Source organism: Misgurnus anguillicaudatus, chromosome 12 (assembly GCF_027580225.2).
Source record: "Misgurnus anguillicaudatus chromosome 12, ASM2758022v2, whole genome shotgun sequence".
Classification (NCBI taxonomy): Eukaryota; Metazoa; Chordata; class Actinopteri; order Cypriniformes; family Cobitidae; genus Misgurnus; species Misgurnus anguillicaudatus.
Window position 1 is genome coordinate 5,835,251 of NC_073348.2, and position 11,581 is coordinate 5,846,831.

Below are 11,581 nucleotides of genomic sequence, written 5' to 3' on the forward strand. Positions count from 1 at the left end.
CTTGTTTTTATTGGAAAATAAATATTAAGGTCAAAGAACCATTTGAAAAAACAGGTAATTTGGAACAGGTATAAAGTGCAACAGTGCACAAAACACAATATACACTGTGTCAACTACAACTGTTGTGTGTTATTTACACAAAACAGGTCAAACTGTATAAAGTGCAACCATGCACAGAACTGAAGTGCAGTGCAAACACTATATAATCAATAACAAAACACTGCAACAGGGCAGTCACTCTGTGTCATCTTCCAGCAGTGCACGTGTGTACGAAAATTATGTTTGCTGATGTGGGGTGACATGTGGTGTAGGTGTGTAACATTCAGGGCGGTACTGTCGAGGTGGGTTTGCTGGTTCAGCGGGCCGAGGTGTGTGCAGGAAGGCTGGTGAAGTAGAGTGTGGTCTTGTGTCCATGAATGATGGTGGGTGCATTTGGAATTGACCACTGCTGCTGTGGAGGGGTGTAAATTGCCGTTGGAATAACAATTCCCTCATAAAGGAAAAACCCTCCTGAACGGTGCTGGTAATGTTAGCAATGTTTGTATTTATCTGCAGCATGTTGTCGGAGTTGCGTTTAGAAGACTCCTCCATCAACTCTAACATCCTCCTTTTTACTTTAAGGTCCTCCTCTGCCGGATTGGTGGAAACCTTCCTCTTCAGCCTGTCTCCTCTATGGCTGTTCAACTTTGCCTTAAATATAGCAGAGAAAATTTGCATTATTATTACGCAAAATAAGTTCAGAAAAGCTATGCGAGTAATACTAAACAACACATCCACTAAGCAAAATGATGTCCAAAAGACGTCTTTTCAATGTCTTTGTTACAAAAATCGGACGTTGAAACGACGTCCACTGAGGAGCCAGAATGAAAAAGACGTCTCTCTGACATTATTTTGCATAGTGGGCACCTACACAAAGAACATGCATCCATCCTAACTACACTGGAAAAAAAATTATTAATTGAATTTACTAAATCTTATGGTAAGTGGTTCCACACAATTGATTTTAGCTATATTTAAACAAATGCATTAAATTGAACTAAAATTAAAGGAATAGTCCACCTCAAAGTTGAAAATTGTGTCATAATTTACTCACACTCATTTTGTTTCAAACCTGAATGAATTTCTGTCTTCTGCTGAACACAAAGAAAGTTATTTTTAAGAATGTCGGTAAGCAGACTAGGGATGCATATTAATTAATTGCGATTAATCTAAAGCAGAATGAAAGTTTTTGTTTACATCATATGTGTGTGTGTACTGTGTATAATAACTTTGTATAGATAAATCCACACACATGCATGTATATATTTAAGCAATGTTTACATGTGTATACATTTGTATATTTATGTATAATTTATATTATATATAAATACTTAATATATAAATGTATTTTTTTCTTAAAATTATACATGCATGTGTGCATATTTATATATACATAGTTATTATACACAGTTCACACACACATATGATGTAAACAAAAACTTTTATTCTGCTATAGATTAATCACAATTAATTGATATGCATCCCTAAACCAGACAGTTGTTGGTACCCAATGACTTCCATAACTGTCTGGTTACCGACATTCTACAAAATAGGCCTGGCAAACTCGACTCCTTTTAAGGATCCGGGTTATTGTGAGTCACTCAATAAAGTGATCCGGGTTGTGTGAGTCACTTGAATCACTTGAGTCAGTATTGCTAAATCGCCAAGGAAACTCAGTACAGACCCACTTGTAACCGTCTGATTCACAACCTCGAGATTCTCAGAGCCGGAAACATTGCAGACTCGCAGACCATGAGACTCGCTCAGATCCACTAACCAGCTGATTCGCGTGGATCAGCCGGAGCCGGTTAGTGGATCTATTGAGCAACTGAAGTCTCCTCAAAAGCCAATCCACAACAAAAGCCTTTCACTTCTGAGATAACATGCTTATAGGTTTTAGGTTTGGTGTGTATGGTCGACCATTTAAAAAAAATAGGCCTAATCATAATAGCATAATAATATAGAAAAAAACTTTGTCCTGCTTATGCAGCCCCCAGAGGCGGAGAGACAATTCGCGCTGATACGCCGGTTACGGATCAGCCGGTTACGAGTTGAAAGATTCTCGAGTCAGAGCAGATTCGCAGATCTCTCGAGTTTGCATTGTTTCCGGCTCTGAGTGAGAATCTCGGGTCAGTTCTCGCGCAGATCAGCCGGTTACGAGTGGATCTGTAGTGCGAGCGAAGTCTCGTCAATAATGTTGAAAGAGGTTTGTGTGTGGTGGCGCTGTTTATGGTTTTACATTGAATTGTAGTAGGACTCAACTGATCCGGTTAAATGACACTAGAGACTCGCGACTAATGAGTTAATTTAAAGATCCGGGTTAAAGATCCAAGTGAGTCGCGACTCAAACAGGTCTACTACAAAATAACTTTCTTTGTGTTCAGCAGAAGAAAGACATTCATACAGGTTTGAACCAAAATGAGGGTGAGTAAATTATGACAAAATTTTTTTTACTTTGAGGTGGACTATTCGTTTAAGTTCAACTCATAAGCTTGAAATTATACACCTGGAGCAAATTTTACCTGGCGCAAATCCCGGCGCTGCTTTACAACCGCAGATGGAAGACAGTCGAGGGATTCAGTGGAGTTTGGAGAATCGGAAGACAGCTCCACTGTCGATGTCGACGACTCTTCCAGGTCACCTGTCTCGATGCCGGTGTCGATGGAGCGTGTAGCAGGCGACCCACCCCAGATCTCCTCGCAAAGCTCATAAAATATGAGTACTACCCGTCCGTGACCACTTCGACGCCCTGTGTCAACCGCATGCCTGTATTTGCTGCGTATATTTTTCAACTTTGCGGTGACTTGGGCTTTTGAGACCATGCTAGCATCGTGAGGGAAATCCTTCTCGGTTAGCTCCCTCGGATACTGTGCCTGAAACGCGTCCGTTATATCACAATATTTAGATTGACACGACTCCCAGTCAATGTTTTGTTGGAGCTTAGTGGACTTGTAGTCGAGTGTGACTCTAAGTAGTAGTTGGACTTCGTCGTCAGTCCATACGAAAGACTCTGCTCTTGCTCTTTAAGTTGTTGTAGCGTTCGCCATCTCTTCTTCGTTCGTATACAGCGCGTAAAGTTATGCGCATGCTCAAAGTCTTCTTCTCCGTGTATAGTGTATATCTGTAGCATAATTACAGCGCCCCATACTGGTCTGGCATATATACTACACCGCTTTCAGTCGGTTTCAGCGGTTTCGTGTGTGCGGAGATATTTCTTGATACGACGCCGTGTTTACAGATTTTTTTTTACAACCAGGGAAAAAAAAGATCGGATAGGGAATGCAACGGCTTCGTGTGGACATAGCCTCAGACAGACAAAACAGCATTTAACTGTTTTTAAAAGAGACTTAAAGTACTTTAGGAGCATCAACATTTGATTACAATCATTAGTTTCAATCTTTGACAAGCATAGTAAAGATATTGAAATTATATTTTCACAGAATATTTTACCTTATGTAGGGTGATTCAATTCAATCCTGCCATACTAATCATCAACAGCAGGGGTATTCAAAGAACGGGATAAGTGAGATCATAATTAGCTAGATCTTAACATCTTGGATGTCTCATTTGATCTCAGATGTATTAAGCGACGTACAAAGAACGGACCCCAAATGTACTTTGATGTTACACCTGAATGTGTTTGTTGCCTGCACTCCCTTGCAATCAGTGGTGTAGGTGTAACAAAAATAAATGTATAAAATGGATATTATATAAGTAACAATTGTAATAAATGGCTTTATTAAATGATTTGCTGTCATTAATAAATTAATCTTTGATTTGAAACATCAGTATACATACATTTCAGTAAATTTAAAGTCATGAAATGCCTAAATAAGATAAAAAGGTGGAAATACAACAATATAGCATTATTAACTTTTGCCTTTTCATTGACTTCAGAAAATCTGGTCCTGTCGAAGTTGAGTACAGAGATGAGAATCAGATCACACACATAAGTACAACAAGCTGCGTACCCCAAATGAAACGCTTGACATTGATGATGAACTGTGCAATTGCAGATGAAATCTCATGTACTGAACTAGCTTCAGTCACTGAAACAATGCTACGTCAAAAAAGACATAACACACACTACCAAAGCAACCATGACCACCAAAAGATTCACATTTAATACATCAACTGCTCTACAAAAAAAATTAAGTTCTCTGAACTTGAAATGTTTGCAAAGTAGCATTCTTTTGCTCAACTGCAGCAATTGTTGCACTTTCTGTATACATTGATTGTACTTCAGATGACTAGATATCATCCTTAGTGTTTATCATGTGTATCTGTAATGTTAATTGTACTAAACGTGTATTTTTTATTTTAAAGAATATTTGTGACCAGACAGTAAACTGTAAACAGTCATTCGATGCAAATGTTGCATTATTTTGCTCAATTTCTGAGCTGTAATACTTTGAATACTATTGTGCAGTTACTACACTAAGTGCCCTACAAAACTTAAGTTCTATGAGCTTAAAGAGTTGTTGTTTTTTCCATGCTAATGTTGCATTTTTTTTATTTTATCAAAAAGCCATTCTTTTTTCTATATATTCATTGTACATTCAAATGATTACATGTGAACTTTAGTGTTCACCATATGAATCTGTAATGTTAATTGCACTAATTTTACATTTGTTGAACTGCTATAAGTCTTTTCTGTTATATAAAATGGGAAAAATTGCAACAGCAGTAGGCTATTCAAAATCATAGCTTTTTCTTTTTGGCCTCTTGTCTTCTTTCTGTATATGTTTAACTTGCAAACTTCCCTAAAGGGGCTTTGATCATAAATCTGCCTTGCTCCAGGTCTGCAGCCTCCCCGTATAGCTTTCTTGTGGCCAGTGGTGGTATGAGACATTAACTCCAAACTCTCCATACATGGTGTCCGCAGGGTCTTAAAAAGTATTAAAAGTTGATAAATCAATTTACAGAAAATTACTACTAAGATGTAAGAAAATATACATTTTCCAATGTATATCATTTTGTGTTATCTGATTAAATATTAATTGGATAATTATATTTTTGATTAGAGATCAGATTCAGAACGATTATCAAAACATACAGCAAGCCATGATGAGCACTAAGATCCTCAAACAATCTGCCGACCATGACTACGATATGAAGGTTAGTACAATTAGTAAAAGAAAAGACTATATGCCAACAACTTCAAGCAATATTTCAACAGGGAAAAAGACCAAAACTACATTAAAGGAAAATTAGGTGTCTAACCTGACCATACTGGAAGCCATTCAGAGTTTGGAAAAGAACTTTAAAGGTGACATAGAATGGTTGAACGGGGTATTTATCATTGTTCTGTGATGTGACATGTAGACAATTTTTTTGTGTGTGTCTGTAATGCCTTAGAAGCTTCCTAAAAACCTCTCTCAGATAGCTCTATTAGGATGGGAGATTTTAAACAAGTGGTTTTGCACCTATTTGGCTCCCCCTACTGGCTTAACTTGTAATGTCATTACTGATTGGCTGACTTTGCTACCACAAAAAAATGTAGACAATTATTTTAAAGTGGAGGGGCAGTTAGATGTGATGTCATAAGCATCAGTTTTTCAGGGCTGTTTTCTGGCTGACATTTCTAAAAGAGGTATTTCTTTGAGACTGAGATGTTTAGCATGTTTAGCACTTTTTGTATGTTTGTGAATGTGGGTAGACTACCATTATTCAACAAAGACAAGGTAAAAATGGTTTTTCATTCTCTGTCCCCTTTAATGAGCAACTGATACAACTTTGAGAACAAGCTGAACAGGGTAGCAGCATGATTGCTAGCCTGTCGAAAGCTGTGCAATTCAATGCTGGAGAAGTAAAGAAAATGCAAGCAGAAAGTCATTTGCGTAGAAAAGTGCAATGAACGTTTTTGCAAAAAAAATCAAGAGTTTAAACAAAGAATAAGGGACCAGGAGAGATACAAGATGCAATGGCGTCTGAAACAGAAGAATTATCAGAAAGAAAAGATAAAAACGTTCAAACAGACGTCATAAAACGGTTTAAAGAAATCACCCCTGACATCGAACAGCGACAGCTGGAGGAAGCAATTGATATTGTGCACAGAGTTGGACGAAAAGAAGACAATAGACTTGTAGTTGTGATATTTGTCAAGGAGGAGTTATAGGGGTCGCTGCAAGGATTCTCTGGTGTGCAGAAATGTTACCATTAGAGGATAGAGATGCCAGGAAAAAACTGTGGCTGCAGATTGAACAGGCTCATCGCACGGATACATAGAGGGATGTTAAATTAGTTGAACAAAAGAACAGGCTTGATCGACTGACATTAGAGGTATAAGGAGTGTGATAAGAAGACATGGGACTGTTGTTGTATTTGCTAAATCATCGTAAATAAGCTTTAAACTAAATTCTTAGTTTATTTGGGGGGGGGGTTGTTTTAAAATATCTCTTGTTCAGCAATGTTCAATTGTTCAATCTCATTTGCTTCAAACGCGAGGGGTCTAAAAGACTTGGTCAAAGGGAAAGCATTATTTCTATTTTGCAAAAGGCGAAAACTACAATGTCTGTGTCTGTACAAGAAAGTTATTCCTCCGAAGTGCATGCCAGGTTTTGGTCTAACTAATGGTGTGATTGACTGTCCCAACTAACACAAATACGTAACTGTTACCTAACGTTGACGTAATATGATGACCAAACTTATGTAGTGGCGACGAACCGAGTTACGTCGTGGCGACTGGAAAAGTGAAATTCCTGTATTTGTCGCCTCAACGTAACTTTGTTATGTCATCTGCCTGTCATGGGCATGTCATGACAACGTAATGGATTGAAAATTTTGTGTTGTTAATTAGTTAGTAATTTAAACATTTTATTTAATATTCTTTGGGCGGACATCTGCAGTACAACTAACATAACTTGTCCTTATTTGCCCATAACTATTTACAAAGACTTTAATTAACATAATGACAGACTCACATATTTGAAATTATTTTTTACTGTACATGAACAACATACATTTCAATTCTAAACATTACATTACAAATGAAAAATTTTAATATTTGCCATAACTTTTTAAAAAACTTTTAATAACAAGAATGACAGACTGACATATTTGAAATTGTTTTTAATGAACATTTAACATACATTTGAACTACAAACATTACATTACAAATTAAAGATTTAAATATTTACCCATAACTATTTTAAAGACTATTTTAAAGATGAAATAACTATTTTAAAGACTATTTTAAAGAGGAATGACAGACTGGATTATTTTTTACTGAACATGAACATTTAACATACATTTAAATTACAACCCCAAAACAGAAAAAGTTGGGGACACAGTAGAAATTGTGAGTAAAAAAGGAATGGAATAATTTACTAATCTCATAAACTTATATTTTATTCACAGTGGAATATAGATAACATATCAAATGATGAAAGTAAGATATTTTGAAATGTCATGCTAAATATTGGCTCATTTTGGATTTCATGAGAGCTACACATTCCAAAAAAAGTTGGGACAGGTAGCAATAAGAGGCCAGAAAAGTTAAAGGGATACTTCACCGATTTAGCATTCAGCTTTGTATCTGTAGAAACCCGGCAGTATTACTGAATGACCATGTTTCCCTCCATCATTTCCCCCTGAGAGGAGAGATATCTGCATTTTGGTTCTGCAAAAAAGTCCTCCGATGATGCAAAAATCGTCATATTACATCATCGGAGGACTTTTTTGCAGAACCAAAATGCAGATATCTCTCCTCTCAGGGGGAAATGAGGGAGGGAAACATGGTCATTCAGTAATACTGCCGGGTTTCTACAGATACAAAGCTGAATGCTAAATCGGTGAAGTATCCCTTTAAATGTACATATAAGGAACAGCTGGAGGAGGACCAATGTTTAGGAATAGGAATGTTGTCCCATTCTTGTCTAATACAGACTTCTAGTTGCTCAACGGTCTTAGGTCTTCTTTGTCGCATCTTCCTCTTTATGATGCACCAAATGTTTTCTGTAGGTGAAAGTTCTGGACTGCTGGCTGGCCATTTCAGTACTCAGATCCTTCTTCTACGCAGTCTTGATGTTGTAATTGATGCAGTATGTGGTCTGCATTGTCATGTTGGAAAATGCAAGGTCTTCCCTGAAAGAGACGACGTCTGAATGGGATCATATGTATCTAGAACTTGGATAAACCTTTCAGTATTGATGGTGCCTTTTCAGATGTGTAAGCTGCCCATGCCACACGCACTCATGCAACCCCAAACCATCAGAGATGCAGGCTTCTGAAAAGAGCGCTAATAACAACTTGGGTTGTCATTGTCCTCTTTAGTCCAGATAACATTACAAAGTAAACATTACATGACAAGTAATAAATGATGAAATGCTTGAATGCAAATATGATTTGTATTCTGTTGTTTGACTTTCTCAACTTTCTCAGTTTCGTCCAGGCAACAGTCACTTTAGTATGTTTAGAATGTCACGATTGTATCAGTGTGTGGATACTCTGTTGTTCTGCACTCAACAGTATGTACTGTCCCAACACAAAAAGCAGTATAATCTTATACGGATTAATATAAGTAGGCGAATTGGGTATGTAGCTCTTGATTAGCTGTTCAGGTGTGTTTGATCAGAGCTAAACTCTGCAGGACATTGGCTTCCGGGTGCCAAGTTTAGGCACCCCTGCCTTAGGTTTAGGACAGTCTGATTTAAAATGAGATATTTCATGTATTGCTTTTAAATGTTTATTAATTTACTTACTTTTGATTACTTTGCAGACTGTGGTTCTGATGGACTAAACTAAATTTATGATAGAGGCAGTTGATTTTGATTGCTTTGTTTATATGCATTGACCATTTGCCCACTTTTCTGCCCATTAGCACATTAAACTGCCCATCTGCCATTTATGGCTCTGAGGGCCTCTGGGGGCCAAATGACCCAGAGGGCCCCAGGCTCTGGGGGCCCCAAGTGCTAAAGTACTCCAGGCCCACTGGGTGCCCCAATTACTTTGTCTGCAATTGAGGAAAACAACTTTTGGCCCCTGGGCTTGGCCCCCTTGGGGCCCCAAGTTGTGTTGCCCACTGACAGTTTATTTTGCACACTGCCAAATTATGCATTGACCATTTGCCCACTTTTCTGCCCATTAGCCCATTAAACTGCCCATCTGCCATTAATGGCTCTGAGGGCCAAATGACCCAGAGGGCCCCAGGCTCTGGGGGCCCCAAGTGCCTATGTACTCCAGGCCCACTGGGTGCCCCAATTACTTTGTCTGCAATTGAGGAAAACAACTTTTGGCCCCTGGGCTTGGCCCCCTCGGGGCCCCAAGTTATGTTGCCCACTGACAGTTTCTTTTGCCCACTGCCAACTTATGCATTGACCATTGGCCCACTTTTCTGTCCATTAGCACATTAAACTGCCCATCTGCCATTTATGGCTCTGAGGGCCCCTGGGGGCCAAATGACCCAGAGGGCCCCATGCTCTGGGGGCCCCAAGTGCCAAAGTATTGTCTGCCATTGGGGAAAACAACTTTTGGCCCCTGGGCTTGGCCCCCCTTTGGCCCCCAAGTTATTTTGCCCACTGACAGTTTATTTTGCACACTGCCAAATTATGCATTGACCATTTACCCACATTTCTGCCCATTAGCACATTAAACTGCCCATCTGCCATTTATGGCTCTGAGGGCCCCTGGGGGCCAAATGACCCAGAGGGCCCCATGCTCTGGGGGCCCCAAGTGCCAAAGTATTGTCTGCCATTGGGGAAAACAACTTTTGACCCCTGGGCTTGGCCCCCCTTTGGGCCCCAAGTTATTTTGCCCACTGACAGTTTATTTCGCCCACTGGAAAATTATGCATTGACCATTTGCCCACTTTTCTGCACACAGGCCTTGTCTGCACATTAAGCACATATGACACACATTAATAATGCTTTTATCACTTTAGATCATACAGGTTAAAAGGTCACAGTGCACACACAGGCCTTGTCTGCACATTAATTTACCCACTTTATATATAAGTATTTTATATATATATATGTGTGTGTGTGTGTGTGTGTGTGTGTGTGTGTGTGTGTGTGTATATATATTTATATACGCACATTACTTATCACTTAAATGATAGTTCTATGAATGAGACAAGGCTTTAAAAAAGAACTCTTTTATTTATTTATTTTTATTCATTTTTTTATTTCATCAAATTTTATTGTCGTAACAATTGTTTTTTTATTTTATTATAAAAATTATTATATGATAAAAACTATTTACAAAATTTAATTAAGAATAATACAAAATTTTTTTAACATTAATGTATAATTAATAAAACAAGAACATTAAAAAGTTAGAACATAATAACATTAAAAACTATTTACAATAGAAAAACACAGATTAAAATACATAAAATTAATTAAATTAAAATTCAAGGTCCTTTAAAAAACTAAAACCTAGAGTGTTTTCGACCTCTGTCGCCATGTCTTGTTCTGAAAGGAAGAAGAAAAGATAGTTATGCAACTGAGTTGTTCATGCAGCGGAAACACAGAGTCCACAATTGAACACCTACGTGGTTGCTCCTCGAAACCTTCCTCCGGCTTCCCCACATCACAAGTAATTCCTTCAATCAAACAAAGAAATGGTTTAATTTTTAGGTTAGAATGGAACATTGTACCCTCACTAAGATTACACTTGTCACGTAAGGCTTACCCAACAGCTCCTCTATGAGGTCTGCCTCCTCCCTTGTAATAGGGGAGGGGGTCCTCTGCATATAAAAATCACATGGTGACAATGGCATCAAGGCTGGGCTAAGGGGGGGGGGGGGGTTGGAGGAGCAGGAGAGAAAGTTGAAGGGAATTCAGGGAAGGGGGAGAAAGAAATGTCCAAATCAGGACTAGTTGAGGTGGCAGGGGGAAGACTGGGGCTCAAGGAAGAGGTGGCAGTTGGGGAGGTGACAGTGGGGCCGGCTATAAGTGTGGCAGGGATGGGACATGGAGGGGGAGCTGGATTTTTTTAACAATTTTAGCCTTCTCATTGCTCTGAAAAGGAAAAAAATAACCTTGTTGAGTAACAGTTTCATTGAGCACAAAGAATTAATTAAACGTCTAACACAAATTACTTACAGACACATCTTCGTGGTATTTGTATAAATGTTTCTCAAAACATTTATAATATTTGTTGCACAAGGGGCAGGTTTTGTCCACCAAGGAAAACCCTGCCCCTTGCCAACTTTTGCCACAGCTGGCGCTCCTGAACATTGCCAATTCTGTGGCTGACCCGCAGGTGCTGTTTAAAATTGACTATGTGCTTGTTGCACAGTGGGCACTCAGATTTAGGTGTCTGGTGAAAAAACAAAAGAGAAAGGAAATCACTTGACATTGTCTATTAAGCATGTAAAAGCAGTACAAGGACAGTGTAAATACTTCTGCCTTAAAAATGCACAGTTAAAAGGTCAAATTCAGCTCACAAGCACATAGGTACAATGCAAAGGCCAGAGGTCAAAGGCAGCTCATCTGGATGCGAGGCCTACCACAGACGATGTAAAAGACAAATGTGAGAGTGCAAACACACATGCTTTAACATTTGAGGGTGTTAAATGTGAATGAAACCTGCAAAACAC